General features: G+C 37.3%; 1 long non-coding RNA gene across 1 annotated transcript; it reads left to right on the forward strand.

Moving 5' to 3' along the window:
- Positions 1 to 20,158: 20,158 nt before the first annotated feature.
- LOC141350521 (uncharacterized) lies at positions 20,159 to 22,478 on the forward strand. The gene is made up of 2 exons (XR_012358623.1): positions 20,159 to 20,874; positions 21,876 to 22,478. It is a non-coding gene; the product is annotated as an uncharacterized lncRNA (long non-coding RNA).
- The last annotated feature ends 746 nt before the right edge of the window (positions 22,479 to 23,224 follow it).

Here is a 23,224-nt window from a genome sequence, read left to right on the forward strand (position 1 = left end):
ATTCATTTGAGAGAATGTGCGCTGTGAATATTACAAAACAATAAAATATTTTATAATTACATTTTATTAAAGGATTACTTGAATTAAACTGGACCAACATGAACCAACAGATAAAGAACAATGTGCTGTCACTACCATAGAGTTTTATATAAAATACATATATTACTGTCTACAGTGTAACAGTAAAAAGAAAAGGCTTCTCATTATGAATGTAGCCTATATCAAGATAATTTTATCTGTTTAACAATTTATATTTATCTTGTAAACGGATTTGAAATAATAAATAATTGTCGCGTCACTTAGCAATAGAGATCTCATCTCATTATCTTCTCCGCGGTAAGTTTTATTTAAAATTCAAGTTTTACACATTAAATATTAAATAGTTTGTGCTTTCTCTCATAAAAACCTCACAGCAAACAGCACATACTTCTAAACACACGCGATGCAGTGACTATATCTGCGATCACAGATTCCTAATGGGGAGAATTAGGAATTCTATTTTCCTCTATTTTCCTCTATAAGGCCTATATTTTCTTCTTTTCTTTTATTTTCTGAGCACCGGACTTGTGCTGAGTCTGACCGGACATTTTGAGCGTACTGAACTTCAAATCAAATGAATAAAATATTTTCTTTATTTTTAACAATTATTCCATAGGTTCCAGTTCTGGGCCCCCCTCTGGGCCCACCCCCACCCTGGGCCCGGGACAACAGACCCGTTTGTCCCCCCCTGTCGGCGGGCGTGCTAGTAGGACAATCTGAAAGCATTTTGCACTTTCAGGTCATCTTACCTGTTTAATCTATACTAGTAGGACAATCTGAAAGCATTTTGCACCTTCAGGTCATCCTACCTGTTTAACTTATAATAGTAGGACAATCTGAAAGCATTTTGCACCTTCAGGTCATTCTACCTGTTTAATTTATACTAGTAGGACAATCTGAAAGCATTTTGTACAGTCAGGTTATCCTACTCTGTAGGTTGTACTATAATTCCTCCTTTTCTTATGTACCCAGGGTCTTACCAAACTGGGTGAATGGTTATGGTAGGTCAAATAATGCAGTGTGTATATTAATCTATTGTCTTCATTGTAACATATTGTGTAGATAATTTGCTGTATTAAAAAATAAAGTTGTCCTCCGAAGAGGGGGGGTGGTGGCGGGCCAAAAAAGTTGGATAATCTGAAAGCATTTAGCATTTTCCGGTCATCCAACTTGTTTAATTTATATTAGTAGGACAATCTAACAGCATTTTGCACCTTCCGGTCATCCTACTTGTTTAATTTATACTAGTAGGACAATCTGACAGCATTTGGTACAGTCAGGATATCCTCCATGTTTATTTATACTAGTAGGACAATCTGAAAGCATTGTGCACCTTCAGGTCATCCTACCTGTTTAATTTAAACTAGTAGGACAACCTGAAATCATTTTGCACCTTCAGGTCATCCTACCTGTTTAATTTAAACTAGTAGGACATCCTAACAGATTTTGCACCTTAAGGTTATCCTACTTGTTTAATTTATACTAGTAGGACAATCTGACAGCATTTGGTACAGTCAGGCTATCCTCCATATTTATTTATACTAGTACGACAGTCTGAAAGCATTTTGCACCTTCAGGTCATCCTACCTGTTTAATTTAAACTAGTAGGACAATCTGACAGCATTTGGTACAGTCAGGTTATCCTCCACGTTTATTTATACTAGTAGGACAACCTGAAAGCATTTTGCACCTTCAGGTCATCCTACATTTTAAATTTATACTAGTAGGGCAATCTGAAAGCATTTTGCACTTTCAGGTGTTGGAAACTTTTTTAGCGAAGACCAGGAGACTTGGATTTCCTCGAGCAGTAGTCTTTATTGCAGAAAGCGATCTTCAAATCAGAGCATAGAGCTCGGGGTGCTGCAGTAACCAAGTCTGACTTTGGGTATACATGCATTACATTTAAAGCCATTCGAAGGGGGCAGTCCCTTCAGATGGAAACAATGCCTTTAGATTACAATATAAACATGAAAGAGAGGACAGCTGTAAACGCATTCCTGATCATCCCCCTTTGATCAGATAACCATTACGGCAGGATGGGGTCTGTGTAAACGCATCCCAGATCATCCCCCCTTGAGTAGATAACAAATGGTCAAAATGCCCTATGAAAATAAAGGTATGCATTCCAGCTAATAGCTTTCATTACCTTGCTGTTTCTTTCATATTTAGGGGAACAGATACATATGATAATAATTAATAAAACAAAAACAATGACTTCAAATTATATTTCAACAATTCCCCCTTTGAGAGTTCTAAATAACTCTCACATAATTTAATTCTAAACCTTCAGGTCCATTCTTTGACATATGTTGGTTAACATAATGTCCCATCTTCTAGTCTTGTAACATTGGAAGTTACAGGCACATTTGACATGTGTGAATTGGCACAGAATATCATGATTCTGTTTTTTTTTTTTTTTGGAACTAAAAACTGAAAGTTCTGCAGTCCTTGAATGTAGATGCGTTGTGTTTTGCTGCTAACAGTCGTTTCAGATGTTACAGTATGTTGATTTTTTTTTTGACACTCCAAATTCTTCGCGAAATGACTCTTGTCCACACTGAAAGCTTTCCAGGGTGATTCACACCAGGGTGTCACTGTCATGTCCAGTATCTGCAACACAAAAAGAAAGACACGAAAGAGCAGTACTCTCATACTACATTTTATGTTTAAAACATCCTTGTTATCATATCATTTTAACTTCCTTGTGATTGTTAACTTCATTGTGATCGTATAGATTTTTATAACCTTCAATTAAAATGTCATTGATCGTATAGTGTTTTTTTTACCCTAGTCTGTTTAGTTTGACACCTAAGGACCAGGTGAGGTGAGGATGAACTAAATGAGGGGAAAAACCTATGAGGGAATCTTCACCACAGGGTTTGGCCCCCGACGCTTATTGCATTCGGTTCTGCCCTGGGCTCCTCACTGGTCCATGTGTCCTAGTCTGTCCCTGTCAACATTGGAGCTATCAACATCTTAAATTCTAAATAATCTAATCCTCCTTTTAAACTGTAAAATAAATTCTTCAACAACAACAACAACAACAACAAAATCCTCTAAAGAAACATCAGTCATAGTAGACATCATCCAGATTTCATCCTTGTAAAATTTAATACAACAATAACCTCTCACAGCCTTAATGATTAGACCCTTAGCAAGTTGCCCCACAGATTAGCTGTAGACGGGAGGGGCTGCTTTAGTATTGTAAGCAGGCTCTGTAAGAGCTGAGAAACACTGTTAATTTCTCCAAGTATCTTTTTGCCTCTCCTACACTCTTTTAAATAATGCCCTTGCTTCCCGCAGTAGTGACATTTGATTTCCCTCCTAAGACATTTATTTGGCCCACTTTCTTTGTTAGCCTTATTCAGCAATGCTGCTGCTATTTTGACATTTGTCTTAACATCAGAATCTCGTTCCCAAGTGGTTAATCTGTCCAAATTGCCTCTCAGAGTTGCATTAGACCATGTTAGGTCTAGGAAGGGCAGAGCATTTCTGTATTCAGATGAAAGGCCATCAAACCATGTCCGGACTAGTGGTCCCTTATTATTTAATACATCCTCTGGATTATTTGCTATCCCACTGTATGCTGCAGCTGACTGACAAAACCTTTCTGTGTATTCACTCACAGTTTCATTTTTTCTTTGCACACAACTTGTGATCTTAGTCCAATCAACCTTTGGTCCAACAATGTCCCTCAGTATGGCTAACACTCCTTCTCTTAACCCATCTTTATTTGCCTCCTGTAGCTCATAACTTTTAACAGCAGTTTCAAAAGTACTGAATTCTGATTCAGACAAAATTTGTGACATAAGCTGCAGTATGTTAGCTAAAGACAAGTCATACAAACGGATTTTTCTGGACAATGCTCCTCTGAACTCAGAAAAATTAGCATGTGCTGATGGCAAACTCTCAGCAAGTCTATCTATTGTTTCTGGAGCTACATCTTGTAGCTGAACTACTGACATTGAAGGAAATGCAGTTCCAACATTTTCACTTTGAGACTTTTTCCTTGCTCCACACACCTTAACTGAATCACATGCTTTCTCACTTATATTATTTCTGTGATTAACACAAACACTGTGTTTCTGTCTAACAGACTGTAAGTCAGGATGGACATCTGAGTGTTGTTTCTGATTGTCTTCTAGTGAAGACATGTCATGGCCTATCTTCTCATTAGGAGAGATAGCATGAGAACACATATCTTGAATTTTCTTCTCTAGTTTTGCAATACACTCAGTTTGCTTTGCAGCTAAAGCCAAACTGTATTCTCTGTAACAGTAGATAATGCCTTTTGTGTTGTTCTTTCTAACACAGGCCCCCAAAACTTTCTTACACTCTTCAAGAGTCCACGTCCTATCTGGATCAATACCAAATTTCTGTGTTAGATTTTGTCTAACTGATTCTGTCACAATAGAATCCATGTGATTATTCAGGATTAAGCTCAACTCATTGTCTGACCATAAAGGGGTTGCAAGTCCACCTTTCTCAGTTGTGGGAATCAGTCTAGGATGCTTTTTAACCATTATTACCTTTAAGTGGATTTCTTTCAACAGACAATCACTGTTGTTAATCTCCTCCACAAATTAGAGGATAGCCCAAAATCTTTTCTTAAACAGAGGATGACCTATTTGCTCGTATTCATCTGTAGCTTTCTCTGATACACAAAAGATACACCAAGCTTCTTCTCTGACCAAGCAGAGGATAACCAAATTCTTCTCTGTCTGAACAGGGGATAACCAAACTTCTTCTCTGCCTGAAACAGAGGATAACCAAACTTCTTCTCTGCCTGAAACAGAGGATAACCAAAATTTCTTCTCTGATAAACAGAGGATAACACAAATTCTTCTCTGGCTAAACAGAGGGTAAACCAACATTTGTTAACAGAACCCTGCAGCTGTTTGTTAACACTTCACCACATGTACTGGTCTGTAGAGGTTCTTTTGATAGAGTGACACTCACCAAATCAAAGTTGAGCTGAAAAAATCAGTCTGGAGTGATGTTTGTAGATATTTGGTGAAATGAGAAGCTCTATCCGGGTCACGGCACCATCTGTTGGAAACTTTTTTAGCGAAGACCAGGAGACTTGGATTTCCTCGAGCAGTAGTCTTTATTGCAGAAAGCGATCTTCAAATCAGAGCATAGAGCTCGGGGCGCTGCAGTCACCAAGTCTGACTTTGGGTATACATGCATTACATTTAAAGCCATTCGAAGGGGGCAGTCCCTTCAGATGGAAACAATGCCTTTAGATTACAATATAAACATGAAAGAGAGGACAGCTGTAAACGCATTCCTGATCATCCCCCTTTGATCAGATAACCATTACGGCAGGATGGGGTCTGTGTAAACGCATCCCAGATCATCCCCCCTTGAGTAGATAACAAATGGTCAAAATGCCCTATGAAAATAAAGGTATGCATTCCAGCTAATAGCTTTCATTACCTTGCTGTTTCTTTCATATTTAGGGGAACAGATACATATGATAATAATTAATAAAACAAAAACAATGACTTCAAATTATATTTCAACACAGGTCATCCTACCTGTTTAATCTATACTAGAAGGACAATCTGAAAGCATTTTGCACCTTCAGGTCATTCTACCTGTTTAATTATTACTAGTAGGACAATCTGAAAGCATTTTGTACAGTCAGGTTATCCTACTCTGTAGGTTGTACTATAATTCCTCCTTTTCTTATGTACCCAGGGTCTTACCAAACTGGGTGAATGGTTATGGTAGGTCAAATAATGCAGTGTGTATATTAATCTATTGTCTTCATTGTAACATATTGTGTAGATAATTTGCTGTATTAAAAAATAAAGTTGTCCTCCGAAGAGGGGGGGTGGTGGCGGGCCAAAAAAGTTGGATAATCTGAAAGCATTTAGCATTTTCCGGTCATCCAACTTGTTTAATTTATACTAGTAGGACAATCTAACAGCATTTTGCACCTTCGGGTCGTCCTACTTGTTTAGTTTGTACTGGTGGGACGATCTGACGGCGTTTGGTGCGGTCGGGATGTCCTCCATGTTTATTTATACTAGTAGGACAATCTGAAAGCATTGTGCACCTTCAGGTCATCCTACCTGTTTAATTTAAACTAGTAGGACAACCTGAAATCGTTTTGCGCCTTCAGGTCGTCCTGCCTGTTTGGTTTAGACTGGTAGGGCGTCCTAACAGATTTTGCACCTTCAGGTTGTCCTACCTGTTTAATTCATACTAATAGCACAATCGTGGGCAGTGGGCAGATGCCTCGCATCTGCACGGGAAATGAACGACCCCGCCTTCCACGAGTTTCCTGCTGCCTTGCAGGTGGGCCTTGTCTGGTCAAAGGCTATGGAGAGTAAATCCAAATAGAAAATCCGGTACTTTAATTTATACTAGTAGGACAATCTGAAAGCATTTTGCACTTTCAGGTCATCCTACCTGTTTAATCTATACTAGTAGGACAATCTGAAAGCAATTTGCACTTTTAGGTCATCCTACCTGTTTAATTTATACTAGTAGGACAATCTGACAGCATTTTGTACAGTCAGGTTATCCTACTCTGTAGGTTGTACTATAATTCCTCCTTTTCTTATGTACCCAGGGTCTTACCAAACTGGGTGAATGGTTATGGTAGGTCAAATAATGCAGTGTGTATATTAATTTATTGTCTTCATTGTAACATATTGTGTAGATAATTTGCTCTATTAAAAAATAAAGTTGTCCTCCGAAGAAGGGGGGTGGTGGCGGGCCAAAAAAGTAGGATAATCTGAAAGCATTTTGCATTTTCCGGTCATCCTACTTGTTTAATTTATACTAGTAGGACAATCTAACAGCATTTTGCACCTTAAGGTTATCCTACTTGTTTAATTTATACTAGTAGGACAATCTAACAGCATTTGGTACAGTCAGGCTATCCTCCATGTTTATTTATACTAGTAGGACAGTCTGAAAGCATTTTGCACCTTCAGGTCATCCTACCTGTTTAATTTAAACTAGTAGGACAATCTGACAGCATTTGGTACAGTCAGGTTATCCTCCATGTTTATTTATACTAGTAGGACAACCTGAAAGCATTTTGCACCTTCAGGTCATTCTACATTTTAAATTTATACTAGTAGGGCAATCTGAAAGCATTTTGCACTTTCAGGTCATCCTACCTGTTTAATCTATACTAGTAGGACAATCTAACAGCATTTTGCACATTTCAGGTCATCCTACTTGTTTAATTTATACTAGTAGGACAATTTGACAGCATTTGGTACAGTCAGGATATCCTCCATGTTTATTTATACTAGGAGGACAATCTGAAAGCATTGTGCACCTTCAGGTCATCCTACCTGTTTAATTTAAACTAGTAGGACAACCTGAAATCATTTTGCACCTTCAGGTCATCCTACCTGTTTAATTTAAACTAGTAGGACATCCTAACAGATTTTGCACCTTCAGGTTATCCTACCTGTTTAATTCATACTAATAGCACAATCGTGGGCAGTGGGCAGATGCCTCGCATCTGCACGGGAAATGAACGACCCCGCCTTCCACGAGTTTCCTGCTGCCTTGCAGGTGGGCCTTGTCTGGTCAAAGGCTATGGAGAGTAAATCCAAATAGAAAATCCGGTACTTTAATTTATACTAGTAGGACAATCTGAAGGCATTTTGCACTTTCGGGTCATCCTACCTGTTTGATCTATACTAGTGGGACAATCTGAAAGCAATTTGCACTTTTAGGTCATCCTACCTGTTTAATTTATACTAGTAGGACAATCTGACAGCATTTTGTACAGTCAGGTTATCCTACTCTGTAGGTTGTACTATAATTCCTCCTTTTCTTATGTACCCAGGGTCTTACCAAACTGGGTGAATGGTAATGGTAGGTCAAATAATGCAGTGTGTATATTAATCTATTGTCTTCATTGTAACATATTGTGTAGATAATTTGCTCTATTAAAAAATAAAGTTGTCCTCCGAAGAGGGGGGGTGGTGGCGGGCCAAAAAAGTAGGATAATCTGAAAGCATTTTGCATTTTCCGGTCATCCTACTTGTTTAATTTATACTAGTAGGACAATCTAACAGCATTTTGCACCTTAAGGTTATCCTACTTGTTTAATTTATACTAGTAGGACAATCTGACAGCATTTGGTACAGTCAGGCTATCCTCCATGTTTATTTATACTAGTAGGACAGTCTGAAAGCATTTTGCACCTTCAGGTCATCCTACCTGTTTAATTTAAACTAGTAGGACAATCTGACAGCATTTGGTACAGTCAGGTTATCCTCCAAGTTTATTTATACCATTTTGCACCTTCAGGTCATCCTACATTTTAAATTTATACTAGTAGGGCAATCTGAAAGCATTTTGCACTTTCAGGTCATCCTACCTGTTTAATCTATACTAGTAGGACAATCTGAAAGCATTTTGCACTTTCAGGTCATCCTACCTGTTTAATTTATACTAGTAGGACAATCTGACAGCATTTTGTACAGTCAGGTTATCCTACTCTGTAGGTTGTACTATAATTCCTCCTTTTCTTATGTACCCAGGGTCTTACCAAACTGGGTGAATGGTTATGGTAGGTCAAATAATGCAGTGTGTATATTAATCTATTGTCTTCATTGTAACATATTGTGTAGATAATTTGCTGTATTAAAAAATAAAGTTGTCCTCCGAAGAGGGGGGGTGGTGGCAGGCCAAAAAAGTAGGATAATCTGAAAGCATTTAGCATTTTCCGGTCATCCTACTTGTTTAATTTATACTAGTAGGACAATCTTACAGCATTTTGCACCTTCAGGTCATCCTACTTGTTTAATTTATTCTAGTAGGACAATCTGAAAGCATTGTGCACCTTCAGGTCATCCTACCTGTTTAACTTATACTAGTAGGACAACCTGGAAGCATTTTGCACCTTCAGGTCATCCTACATTTTAAATCTATACTAGTAGGACAATCTGAAAGCATTTTGCACCTTCAGGCCATCCTACCTGTTTAACTTATACTAGTAGGACAATCTGACAGCATTTGGTACAGTCAGGTTATCCTCCATGTTTATTTATACTAGTAGGACAATCTGAAAGCATTGTGCACCTTCAGGTCATCCTACCTGTTTAACTTATACTAGTAGGACAACCTGGAAGCATTTTGCACCTTCAGGTCATCCTACATTTTAAATCTATACTAGTAGGACAATCTGAAAGCATTTTGCACCTTCAGGCCATCATACCTGTTTAACTTATACTAGTAGGACAATCTGAAAGCATTTAGTACAATTTAATTTAAACTAGTAGGACAACCTGAAATGAACGACCCCGCCTTCCACGAGTTTCTTGCTTCCTTGCAGGTTGGCCTTGTCTGGTCAAAGGCTATGGGAGTAAACCCAAATAGAAAATCCGATATGGAGACCCGTATACTAGTAGGACAATCTGACAACATTTTGTACTGTCAGGACATCCTACCCATTTAATTTATACTAGTTGGACAATCTGAAAGCATTGTGCACCTTCAGGTCATCCTACCTGTTTAATTTAAACTAGTAGGACAACCTGGAAGCATTTTGCACCTTCAGGTCATCCTACTTGTTTAATTTAAACTAGTAGGACAACCTGACAGCATTTCTCACTTCAGGTCATCCTACCTGTTTAATTTATACATGTAGGACAACCTGAAAGCATTTTGCACCTTCAGGTCATCCTACCTGTTTAATTTAAACTAGTAGGACAATGTGAATGCATTTTGCACTTTCAGGTCATCCTTCCTGTTTAATTTAAACTAGCAGTTTAACAGCAGATGATATAGATCTGCAGAAGATGATTGGTTGATGAACACAGGTAATCTCCGCACAAACACTTCTTTAATGTCCCAGATATAACAAGATGATTAACTTTACTTTCCTTGTAGGTAAACAGATGATGACGACGACAGATAACCACACCTTCAGGTCATCCTACCTCTTCAATTTATACAGGTAGGACAATCTAAAACAATTTTGTACAGTCAGGTTATCCTACCTACTCTGTAGGTTGTACTATAATCCCTCCTCTCCTTAAGTACCTAGGGTCTTACTAAACTGGGTGAATGTTTATGGTAGGAGAAATAATGCAGTGTGTATATAAATCTATTGTCTTTATTGTAACATATTGTGTAGATAATTTGCTGTATTAAAAAATAAAGTTGTCCTCCGAAGAGGGGGGGTGGTGGCGGGCCAAAAAAAGTAGGATAATCTGAAAGCATTTTGCACTTTCAGGTCATCCTACTTGTTTAATTTATACTAGTAGGACTATCTGAAAACATTTTGCACCTTCAGGTCATCCTACCTGTTTAACTTATACTAGTAGGACAATCTGAAAGCATTTTGCACCTTCAGGTCATCCTACCTGTTTAATTTATACTAGTAGGACAATCTGAAAGCATTTTGCACTTTCAGGTGATCTTACCTGTTTAATCTATACTAGTAGGACAATCTGACAGCATTTGGTACAGTCAGGTTATCCTCCATGTTTATTTATACTAGTAGGACAATCTGAAAGCATTTTGCACCTTCATGACATCCTACTTGTTTAATTTAAACTAGTAGGACAACCTGAAAGCAGTTTGCACCTTCAGGTCATCCTACCTGTTTATTTTAAACTAGTAGGAGAATCTGAAAGCATTTTATACCTTCACGTCATCCTACCTGTTTAATTTAAACTAGTAGGACATCCTAACAGGATTTTGCACCTTCAGGTTATCCTACCTGTTTAATTTATACTTATAGCACAATCGTGGGCAGTGGGCAGATGTTTTGCATCTGCACGGGAAATGAACGACCCCGCCTTCCACGAGTTTCCTGCTGCCTTGCAGGTTGGCCTTGTCTGGTCAAAGGCTATGGGAGTAAACCCAAATAGAAAATCCGGTATGGAGACCCGTATACTAGTAGGACAATCTGACAGCATTTTGTACAATCAGGTCATCCTACCTCTTTAATTTATACTAGTAGGACAATCTGAAAGCATTTTGCACTTTCAGGTCATCTTACCTGTTTAATCTATACTAGTAGGACAATCTGAAAGCATTTTGCAACTTCAGGTCATCCTACCTGTTTAACTTATAATAGTAGGACAATATGAAAGCATTTTGCACCTTCAGGTCATTCTACCTGTTTAATTTATACTAGTAGGACAATCTGAAAGCATTTTGTACAGTCAGGTTATCCTACTCTGTAGGTTGTACTATAATTCCTCCTTTTCTTATGTACCCAGGGTCTTACCAAACTGGGTGAATGGTTATGGTAGGTCAAATAATGCAGTGTGTATATTAATCTATTGTCTTCATTGTAACATATTGTGTAGATAATTTGCTGTATTAAAAAATAAAGTTGTCCTCCGAAGAGGGGGGGTGGTGGCAGGCCAAAAAAGTAGGATAATCTGAAAGCATTTAGCATTTTCCGGTCATCCTACTTGTTTAATTTATACTAGTAGGACAATCTTACAGCATTTTGCACCTTCAGGTCATCCTACTTGTTTAATTTATACTAGTAGGACAATCTGACAGCATTTGGTACAGTCAGGTTATCCTCCATGTTTATTTATACTAGTAGGACAATCTGAAAGCATTGTGCACCTTCAGGTCATCCTACCTGTTTAATTTAAACTAGTAGGACAACCTGGAAGCATTTTGCACCTTCAGGTCATCCTACTTGTTTAATTTAAACTAGTAGGACAACCTGACATCATTTCCCACTTCAGGTCATCCTACCTGTTTAATTTATACATGTAGGACAACCTGAAAGCATTTTGCACCTTCAGGTCATCCTACCTGTTTAATTTAAACTAGTAGGACAATGTGAATGCATTTTGCACTTTCAGGTCATCCTTCCTGTTTAATTTAAACTAGCAGTTTAACAGCAGATGATATAGATCTGCAGAAGATGATTGGTTGATGAACACAGGTAATCTCCGCACAAACACTTCTTTAATGTCCCAGATATAACAAGATGATTAACTTTACTTTCCTTGTAGGTAAACAGATGATGACGACGACAGATAACCACACCTTCAGGTCATCCTACCTCTTCAATTTATACAGGTAGGACAATCTAAAACAATTTTGTACAGTCAGGTTCTATTTCATCCCTACTGACCGCCAGAGGCGGTGCTTAAGCACTGAATGATCCATCTCGCGCATGCGCAGGTCGAGTGTTTATACCAACAAAGTCACCCGTGACCCCTGATGCCTACGGAGAGTCTATAACTTCCGGTGACATCAGAGGATCTGTTCCTTTTCATCTTCTCGCTTCGCAGGTTGTTTTTTCCGCGCTAGCAAAAGACTACAGGATATTATGTTTCATTCGTTGCTGGTGGCCTTGTGACATTTTATTGTCGGAGCAGCGAGTTGCTCGCCCTCCAAAGGCCGCAACGAAATCTACCGACAGGTGAGTTACAAACTTTTTATATAACTGCTCGTTTGGTGCATTTGTTGGTGACGGCTGTGTTTTCGCTCCCTCTCCCGACATTTGTAATCTAACGTTAACAGTTACCTTTATATTATTGATTCATCTGCGATTTATTGTTGTAACACGGACGAGTTTTTTGGTTGATTGTTCAACTGCGCTCGTGTAGTTACTTTGTGCCAACTCGGTTGTGCCGGTTTATTTTGTTAAACGTCTTTTTGCGCTTTAACTGCGCTTTTTGTATTTAGTACCAACTCGGTTGTGTCGTTTTTTGTTAAACGTTCGGCGCTTAACTGCGCTTGTGTATTCGTGCCAACTCGGTTGTGCCAGCTTTTTGTTAATCGTTCGGCGCTTAACTGCGCTTTGTGTATTTTGCAACAACTCGGTTGTGCCAGTTTTTTGTTAATCGTTTCGGCGCTTAACGGCGCTTTGTGTATTCGTGCCAACTCGGTTGTGCCGGTTTTTGTTAATAGCGCTTACCCTTAACTGGCTTCACAACGTTTGCGGTGACGGTTGTGCTTTCGCTCCCGGCACCGGTACTGCGTTTAGTGTCTTATTTTTTTTCGTTACCCTAAGCTGGTGAAGGCAGTGCTTTCGCTCCCGTTACCAGCATATTTGTACCTCAGTGACTAGATTGGTGGCAGTGTTCCCGCTGAAGCTAATCTTTTTTCTTTTTTGCTACATTTGTTGGTGAAGGTTGTGCTTTCGCTCCCTCTCCCGGCATCTGTACTGCATTCTGTGTCTATTTTTTCGTTGGGATAGTTTACCCTTAGCTGGTGAAGGTAGTGTTTTCGCTCCCGCTCCCAGCATAGGTGTGCCCCTGTGACTAATTGGTGGCAGCGTTTCCGCCGAGGCTACCTTTTTTCTCAGTTGCCAGCATGGTTGGCAACCACTCCTGCTCGGCCTGTATGGCTCCTCTGCAGCTTGAGGATGGCCATGATTTATGTCCCTCATGTCTTGGCTTCGAACATTTAAAGGAGGGTCTTTCTGACGACCCCTGCATGAACTGCGGTATCATGCCTCGGGCAGTGAGGGCAGCTAGACTGGCTGAGGTGGAGCAACAGACACACAGGTAAACAAGCACGTATATAGCACAAAATCATACTGACTTTCTACAGTATGATCATAATAATTAAACCAACAACATGTTTGTTTGCAGGAAAGTGCTGATAGTCTGGCTCATGAGGTCAGCCTGGCTGTGTATCGCCTTGCCGGTGGAGTGGGTGATGAGCCTAAACCTCTAAATTAAGATGTTGAATCATAGACATAGTCTGAAGAAATGTCTATATTATGAATACTGTACATTTACAGTAAATTACAGGTTTTGTGGCACAAACATTTGTTTGGAAATGCCTTATTTTACAGTTTACATTTGTATGCATGAGTTGTATGAATGACCATGAAAGTGTATGGCTGTATCCAAACTTTTAAACCATGATATGTGAGATGTAGCTGATCTCAAGCCTTTAAAGAGACTACAATCCTATAATCTATGCTAATCTTTGTCAAATCTAAAACCTACATGGAAGCATCTTTGTCCGATACAAGCCTTTTTAATATACTGTATGCATGAGATTCAGATTTAAGATTTTTATTGTCGTATGTACCTAGGTACATAATGACTTTTTTTACATAGGGTGGAAGGGCAACCGAAATTAAATTAATATAAAAAGTAAATAAAAATGAAGTAAAATGCAAAATAAAGTAAGAATGAAAGTAAAAATGAAAATAAGTTTGCAATAAACACAAAGTATAAATAAACGGACGTAAACTGGATTGGATGTGGTATGAAATGAAGATTGTTATTGGGGCGGTTTCACGGACAGTGATTAGCTTAATCCAGGACTAGGCCTTGGTTTAATTAGGAAATATAACTAGTTTTAACAAACATGCCTTAATAAAAACATTACTTGTGTGCATTTTGAGGCAAAACAAAGGGCCCTGATGTATTTTAAGATATGTCAGTGCAAGTCAGTTTGGACAGCTCTTAAAAATGTTTTAGTCTAGGACTAGTCTAATCCCTTTCCGGAAAACCGCCACATTGTGAGTTTAAACTGTGATGTTTTAGATATATGCACTAAATGGTTCTTTATAAACAATCAATAATAACATCATTGTTTCTTTTGGTTTAATTGTACTTTCCAATACAAAAACCGTTGTAAATGTCAATTTAACATTGTTAAACCATAGCTCTGTTAACCTTTTCCTGCACTCTAACCGTGTTGTATAAAACAAATACAAGTCAAAAGTATTTTAAGAAAGTACGTTTAAAAAATTGCGTTTTCATGATTGATTTATAGGAAATTTATTGTGAGTTGCTGAATTTTTATTTTAGTCCGTTTATGATCTGTTTTGCTATTTTTAAATGAAGAGGACCACAATGGAAATTGAGTCTATGGCTTTTATGTGTATATTATAACAGTTTTAAAATGTGTATGAATTAGTTTTAATGGAATTTCTTGTACACTTTAAAAAGTCGGATCAACTTAAAAATTACTTTAATTGGTAACGCCTAGAAAATGTAAATTTATTCAACTTAAAATTTTACTTTAGGTGAAAAATTTAAGTTGAACATTTTAGGTATTACTATTTAAAGTAATTACCAATTAAAATTCATATTTTTTTTACTTTTTACAGTGTATAATGTTTTTACTTGTTGTAATGTTGTAACTTGTCAAATTAAAACCTACACTTAACTAAAAATGCTGGGTTGTTTTTGAATATTAAAAGGGAACATAATATGCCCGTTTTTACAAGATGTAATATAAGTCTCAGGTGTGCCTAGAATGTGTCTGTGAAGTTTCAGCTCAAAATACACTGTAAAAAATTTATATTTAAAAAATTGTTGAAACAGAATGTTAAGCATTGACTCAACATATTGCTTTCAAATAATTCTCCCCAAACAAAAATATGCATTGTGGTAATTAAAACTTAAGGTAGGCCTATTGGGGTAAAAAAAGTATATTCACAGATATATTAAACTCTGCTGAGCCAATTTATCGTGTCAAATGAAAAATCCGAGTTGACTGAACGTAGTTTGGGCCAGAAAAGCGTATGCACCTGAAAGTAAAATGGCTTCAGTGTGGTTGCACGGGAGTTGATGATCTACATTTACAATAAAAGTTATGGTAGGCCTAAGTACTAGGGCCCGCTGCCGGGCCGATGCGTGTTAAAGCAACACTATGTAGTTTTTTTACCTTTAAATAATGTCTCTAAAATTATTTCAGTTATAGAACAACTTTTAACTGGACAAATTGTACTGTTGATGCAACCTGAGCAACCTCCTAGCTGCTACAAGCACACTCTGAAAGTGATGGTGGAGGGTAGGAAACACAGCCCGCGCCTCCCCCTGCCCGCAGAAGAGTGTCTGATACCAGGCACTGTTGCGCTTTTCAACCACATGGGGGAGCTGTAAGTCATTTTTACATGGAAACTACATAGTGTTGCTTTAAGAAGTTTAATTCTTAACACGCACCGGCCCGGCGGCGGGCCCTAGGGGGCGTTTTTACGTGTTTTTGTACTTTGTTGATTGAATATTTGATGTTAAACAATCATAAACTTTGCATTATTTGAAAGTTTAAACACTCCAAATTCATGTTCTGAGCTTATTTTTGCAATCAATACACTGGTGTGGAAAGGGTTAAATGAAATGCAGACGAAATGCATATAAAAATGGTTGTGGGTACTTACATATCTTGCCATATGGTCAAGGCCGCGTTATCCTAATGGGCAACATGGGCTGCAGCCCAGGGCCCCGAACACTAGGGGGCCTCCGAGACAATTCTATTTAGAGTTTTTAAAAACATTTTGATTGACGTAATGCGTAGCGCTACCTAGAGCAGAGGCCCCCAACCACTGGGTCGCAAGAATGTTCTGAAAAAATGTGTATAATAGCTACGTAATAGCTTATGGGATATTTTGTCCTTTAAGAGCCGACTTCAAATAACATCGATCATTTCCACTCTTGTACAAGGCTGCGGTCTCTCGTTCTCTCTCTCTCTCTCTCTCTCTCTCTCTCTCTCTCTCTCCCAGCGCATCGGCAATCACATTGCTGTCTTTAGAGTTTGAGTATGAGCACAGAGGTATTATTTATGAATCATTTCCAAATTTACCTCGCAAATCATGTATACGTGAAGACGTTCAACCTGGTAACATCCCAAATGACTGAAAAGTAATTTCAGAATTATCCAGCGATCGTGACACCATGATAAAAATAAACTCTTTAACTGTAGTAATAATATTTTAACAGGTACACTTTTAGCGTAGGTTTGAAAGGAACCAAACAGTGTCAATCATCATTAGAATCATATCGTAAACGGGAGTCTCTGCCTCCGCACCCGGACGAAATTCTTCTGGCATCTCTCCTCATCATCTCCTCCTTCACTTAAACTTGGGGCTCGAACCTGATCTAAGGTCGAGCTGGCTTCAAAAACAGCAAGCCAAGTTCGTTTACCGTTAATAATTATGACTAAATATAGGCAGGCAATCTCGTGAAACAATGAAAGTAGGCTAAAACAATCCGCCAAATTATGGTTTTACACACCTATAGAAAATATACAATAAATAAAGCAATTATTAATTTTCCTAATGCATGATTGTTTTATCTTTACTTCTGTTTAAAACGTTATACATTTCGCAAAAAAGGATCTTCGGCACTTTTTCAGTTCGAACAGCAACTACAGGAGCTTGTTCAGTTTACTGTTCCAGTGTGCTTTTCCCAATGTGTAAATTGCATTATAAGAATCTTTCTCACCATCCTTGTGTTGAATGCTTCGGGAGAAAGGTCATTTTCGAAATTGGGATAAACTGAGGTTGTCAAGTGAGTAAAACATTTTGCATAAACTTGATTTTAATGATTTAGTCAAGGAATTCTCTTGGAAAAAGAACAGAAATTCGCTATTTTAGTGGTGAGTTGTATTTAATAAATTTTATTTTCTGATTTGTAAGATTATAACTTGATACTATTGTTTAATTTAATTACATAATTTAATTACATACATTAATGTCAAGTGAGTGACATTTTGCGTCAACTTGATTTTGGTGATTTAGTCGAGGAATTCTATTTAAAGAAGAGCAGAAAGAAGCACTTTTAGTTGGTTAATAAATGTTATTTTCTGAGCTGTTTCTAATTGTAAAATTATTACTTGATAATATTGTTTAATTTATTTAAATAATTTCAGCCTACTTTTGCGTCAACTTGATTTTAATGATTTAATTGAGGAATTCTCTTTAAAGAAGAACAGACAGAAGCACTTTTAGTTGTGAGTTGGATTTAATAAATGTTATTTTCTGGGCTGTTTTTGATTGTAAAATTATTACTTGATAATATTGTTCAATTTATTTAAATAATTTCAGCCTACTTTTGCATCAACTTGATTTTAATTATTTATTTGAGGAATTCTCTTTAAAGAAGAGCAGAAAGAAGCACTTTTTGTTGTAAGTTTTAATAAAAAAATGTTATTTTCTGGGCTATTTCTGATTGTAATATTATTACTTGATAATATTGTTTAATTTGTTTAAATAATTTTAGCCTACTTTTGCGTCAACTTGATTTTAATAATTTAATTGAGGAATTATATTTAAAGAAGAACAGACAGAAGCACTTTTAGTTGTGAGTTGCATTTAATAAATTTTATTTTCTGGGCTGTTTTTGATTGTAAAATTATTTGATAATATTGTTTAATTTATTTAAATAATTTTAGCCATTTAATGTTGCACATACGCTGTAAAAAAACACTGTTTTTAACACACGTTTTTTGCATCCCCCTTTTTCAGTAAGTTTTACTAAAAAAAATTAAGCAATGGGGCAGTATATTTTTTAGTAAATCCAGCCTTTATTTTTTTCAGTGTATATTGGGGGGCCTCAAACCAGCGTTAGCCCAGGGCCTCACAAAGGCTTAACCCGGTGTTGTGTCGAAGTCTGTTCCCCCTATGTTCCCCCTATTTTTCCCTTCAGTGTAGTGTTTTTATGGCGTTTTTATCACGTTATAGGTTTTATTATTTATATATTTAAAGTTTTTATGGCTACTGAGATGTATATGTGTGCATTTCTGTAATGTATCTGTATTGTTCTTAAGGGTAAGTCAATTATTTTTACAGTATGAATCATATTATATGTATAATATTTATTTAATTATGTATGCAAACATTACATTTTTAAAACAACCAGTAAAGGAAAAAAAAGAAAAAGACAGGCTATATTTTAAAAGAAATACCCTAATAGAAAACTGTCAAATGTATGAAATATTTAATAAATTGTATTATAAAATACATGATCTTATGCCTTTTTAGTATAACCAATTCAAATCTTTAATCTTTCTGAATGTAACGTGATGAAAACGTTATAAAAGCACTACACTAAAGGGAAACATAAGGGGAACTGAGTTCGACACAACACCGGTACTGCATATGGTTCTGATAATTTCTGACAATTCCCAGAAACTTCAACGTACATTGCAACGTAAGGGTCCACTCTTCAAAAAGCATCCCACGTTTTAATCCAAAACAATGAAAATAGTGAGAAATCCAGCAATATCCTCCTTTGTTTACATCCGCGCGTCCGGTAAGTATGATCGATCATGTTTATTTTCTATCAAATATCGATTTTTATCAGTGAAAATCCATCTCTTCCTGCTTCGTTAGACTGTTCCGATAAATATCCCGCCCTATTTTTCTGTTTTGTCCAATCAGAAAAGGTTTGACAACTCAAAATGCCATGGGATACCCGATTAGCCGAGCCAGATGTCCTTCAGCTCACCATAGGCTTTTGACTAGATTACGCCAAAACGAAGCAAGCCAATGCATAGCCAGCAAGTTTGAAGGGCAGGGGTACTAACCAATCATGAAACGATTACAAGAATTCAACTTACGTCAGTAAAGTGTACTTCTGCGCAAATCTACAGAAGCGCATGGAGCGAAATGCCACGCCCCTTCGTGCGCGTTTGTTTGTTTGTTTGTGTAGCATAGCAGCCGGCTAGGCTCTCCGGAGCCTCTCCAAAGGTTAGATATAACATCTACATTGTGGATCGTCGACTGCAGATGACTTTTTTGTGTTGAGAGTGTTTTGGAGAAGTTGATAAAGAGCACGATTGCGGAGCAAAAATGGAAGACTGGATATAAACGAAACCGCGTTGTCGAGGAGAGATGGACCGGACTATGAGCTCAGCTGCGCTCGCTTGGATAAAGTAAGTTTGGATTCTTTTGTTCATTATTTATTTAACGTTACATTTCTTGTTTATTGTTAGCTGTTTTGATTATAAAGTAACATTGGAGATGACTAAGATGCGAGTTTTACATGGTTTCATTTTTCTATGATGTTATATAAATGCATCATATTTATAGCTATATGAGTCCAATGCACAGAATATACAAACTAAAAACTAGAAAATAAGATATGTGGTGGAAAATATGAGTATTACCAGCTGAGAAATATAGGTTATTTGGCAAACATAAGACATTTGTAATTATAAATAAATATATTCATGTAATGTGTGTGTGTATATGTATGTATTATGTTCATGTATATTACATCATAGTTTCTCATACAAATAGTTGTATGTTTCTAACTTTTGACTCAAACTAAAATCCTCTCTTGCTTTGTGTGTGTGTTGTAACAGGGCTTCAGTTGACACAGAGGAGGACTGGAATCTGCAGTGCATTCATGAGCGACCACATTTAAAATAGCAAGTATTTTGTTATAATGTGCAAATGTTTTTTTCTAAAATAGTTTTTTCTATGTGCTTTGGTGGGCAGAGAAGTTCTGAATTGATATATATAATGTAATATGTAGTCCTGACTCATTTTCTTTTGATCATAATGTCATTTTGTTATCATGTGTATATTTGGAGTTTCCAAGTGCACTTTTTTTGAAAGGACGCCTGGACTTTTTTGAAATAAAAGTTCACAGAAACAAAATTTTTTGGAGTATCATTCTCAAATTTGAATCACAGCATGGTCAGACATTCAGTTCACCTATATGTTGTCCCCAGGTGTCTTACATGACCATTTCATACCTTTTTTGCTAAGTGAATGTTATTTAAAGAAAAACGGGTCATTTAATGTATATTTTACCTTGTTTTACTCTGTTTCTTTACTACTCTGAGTTGTTATGACTATTAGGCAACAATATGTCAAGTGTCTTGTTTCAAACAAGACCAGAATTGTGATTATAGACCATAGGGTTTAAGAGCTGCAGATGTTTTAGTTTGGAGTTGTCGTTTTTCAGAAAATGCTCAAAAATAGAAGTGCTAGCTAACAGGTTAATTATTTACATTTAAGTCATTTTTAAAGTCATTTTCGTGTTAAACTGAGTGAAAATCTGAATAATTACAGCATACAAACAAAAGGCATATGTTATGTTTTCTCCTCAGTGTAACGCACCGAGCTAACACTTCATTTAGTGAGGAAATGGCAAAGTCACTACACCTTCCACAGTGAGTATATGTATTTCTTATATAACATATTTGTGTGAAAACTGTTAGGTTTTTGCGAGATTTAGGTGCGTTTTTTTATTAAGAGCCGCTGCGCCGTGCCCACACACGTGCACACATAGACATGAAAGGCTGCTTGCAACCGGCACCTTTCTAGAGAGAAATTGATGTGTTTTTTAAATAAATGAATATATTACGAGTGTAGGGGCTTCTGTATTCGGCCTGGACGTAACGAAACGGGCGCATTGTTTACATGTATTCGAATGCATGCAGCACTGCGCAGACAAATCAACCTATGACATCAAAGTTCCGCGAGAGCCATTCAAAAGCTTATATCTCGCGTTACATTGATCTCATGTGCCAATCGATCTGCGCCGCGCATGCTGCAGTCGTCATGTAGTCTCAGCCTCAGACGTCACGCCCACAAACTGTTTTTTTTTACGTCCACAAACTGTTGGCTTCAGTATTGAAGGTCTGGCTACGTGAGACTAGTCGTCATCTTGCATCAGGAAAAAATCCACAAGGGGTAGATATGAAAAGGACGCTCTTGTTGTAAAGCTGCTGTTTATACTCAACAGAGCGAGTCTCAAATAATTGCACGAACACCGCCAAAACGGACGAGATGTTTAAATAATCAGCGCGTTGCCTGTACTGTAAGTAATCGAATATAAAACCAACACGAAGTAGCGCTTATAGGTTTGCTTGAACAATTCGCCCTTAGAAAATTAACCATAGTTTTACTATTGTTTTTGTTGGATAACCATATAACCACACATTTACTAAAGGATATTTTCAGTGAAACTATAGTAATGAAAAATTTCCAATACCAAAATAACCGTAAGTTACTTCTATTTTTCATAATGTTGAACACATTTAAGCTAGTAGCAGCCGTTTTTCAGAATTTTCAGAAGTTTAAACTTTGAGGATATTCTATATTGATCTGGTTTAATTTAGTACATTGGCTTGTACATGTACACTCAGTGATACTTTTTTACTTCTTACAGAGTATCAAGGCTTTGGGATTTACACACGTGACATGAAAATGGGAATTCTTGAAACACTGAGCAGTTGCTGATCCATGTCAAGATTTATTTCCAGTGAGCAGGTTGTGCTGGAAAATTTGTGAGAAGTTACCTAATGGCATGAAACCAAACGACACGTGGACCATGGTAACGTTACTCTAATGTTATGTGCTCTTTAAAGATTTCCCGAGCAAAATCGTATTTGAAGGCAAACCAGACGCACACAGACAAACCAAGCCTGCATCTCAATTTGCCTACTTATACTATGGACTAAAATTATGTACAGTTTTGATAATGTATAGACATTTGAGTGCATTGAAAGAGATGATAAATCTTATTTTGACCACTACTTAGTACTGGCAGGGCAAGTCTGGCCCTGACAGCATCGCAGAGAAAATCATCAAAGGTATTTATACTGTTTTACCACAAAAACACCTGTAGCCCATGGACGCCATGGACATTGTCTTCTATGATGTACAACACAACCATCCCTGTTAACATCATTAAATTGAACTAAACTAAACGTGAGATCTTCAGAAATGTGCAAGCAGAGGATATTAAAAGTGACCGATCTTATAATGAAAAGCCTTTTGGCCATTGTTTTTAATATAATTTTTGTCTGTCTTATGGTGAAAAAATTAGAAATTTGCAGAGGGCAACACCCAAAAACAAAGTTGAAAAGCACAGTGTCTTCTTGTTTTAGTTATAAAGAAAATAAACTGTGTATGTGCGTGCGTGCGTGCGTGCGTGCGTGTGTGTGTGTGTGTGTGTGTGTGTGTAAATAAAAAAACTGTTTATAAAACACTGCATTTGTGATTCTGTTCTAGCACTTAATTCATGAGTTTTCTCATTTGCTGAAAATATATAGCATAGGAAGTGACTCAGATTTATGTCTCTTCATTTTTGTTAAGCTTCTGGATTTAACATTGTAAGGTTAAAGTAAGATTACGTTGCCCTGGATACTAGTATTTGGGTCAGGTTTTGCTTACATTCTGAGGGCTTTATAACACACACTTTATGTCATAATGTCCATAAATGCGAAAAGGCTTCCCTACTGGAAAATCCAGCAAGAGCTGGTTTTAGCTGGTCTCTTAGTTTGGTTTTTGCTAGTGTAGCAAGCTGGTCTAGCTGTGTTTTTGTCACTTTTTAAGAAGGTCTAGCTGGACTTTGCTGGTCAGGCTGGAAGACAGGCTTTGCCAGGCTAAGAGGACCAGCTTAGACCAGCACTGCCACCTTAAACCAGCTTATGCTGGTCTTTGCTGGATTTTTCAGTAGGGTTAGTACATTTTTTTTTAAATATAAGCCCCCCCCCAAAAAAAAAATTGTTCAGA

The sequence above is a fragment of the Misgurnus anguillicaudatus genome, chromosome 1 (genome assembly GCF_027580225.2).
Source record: "Misgurnus anguillicaudatus chromosome 1, ASM2758022v2, whole genome shotgun sequence".
Classification (NCBI taxonomy): Eukaryota; Metazoa; Chordata; class Actinopteri; order Cypriniformes; family Cobitidae; genus Misgurnus; species Misgurnus anguillicaudatus.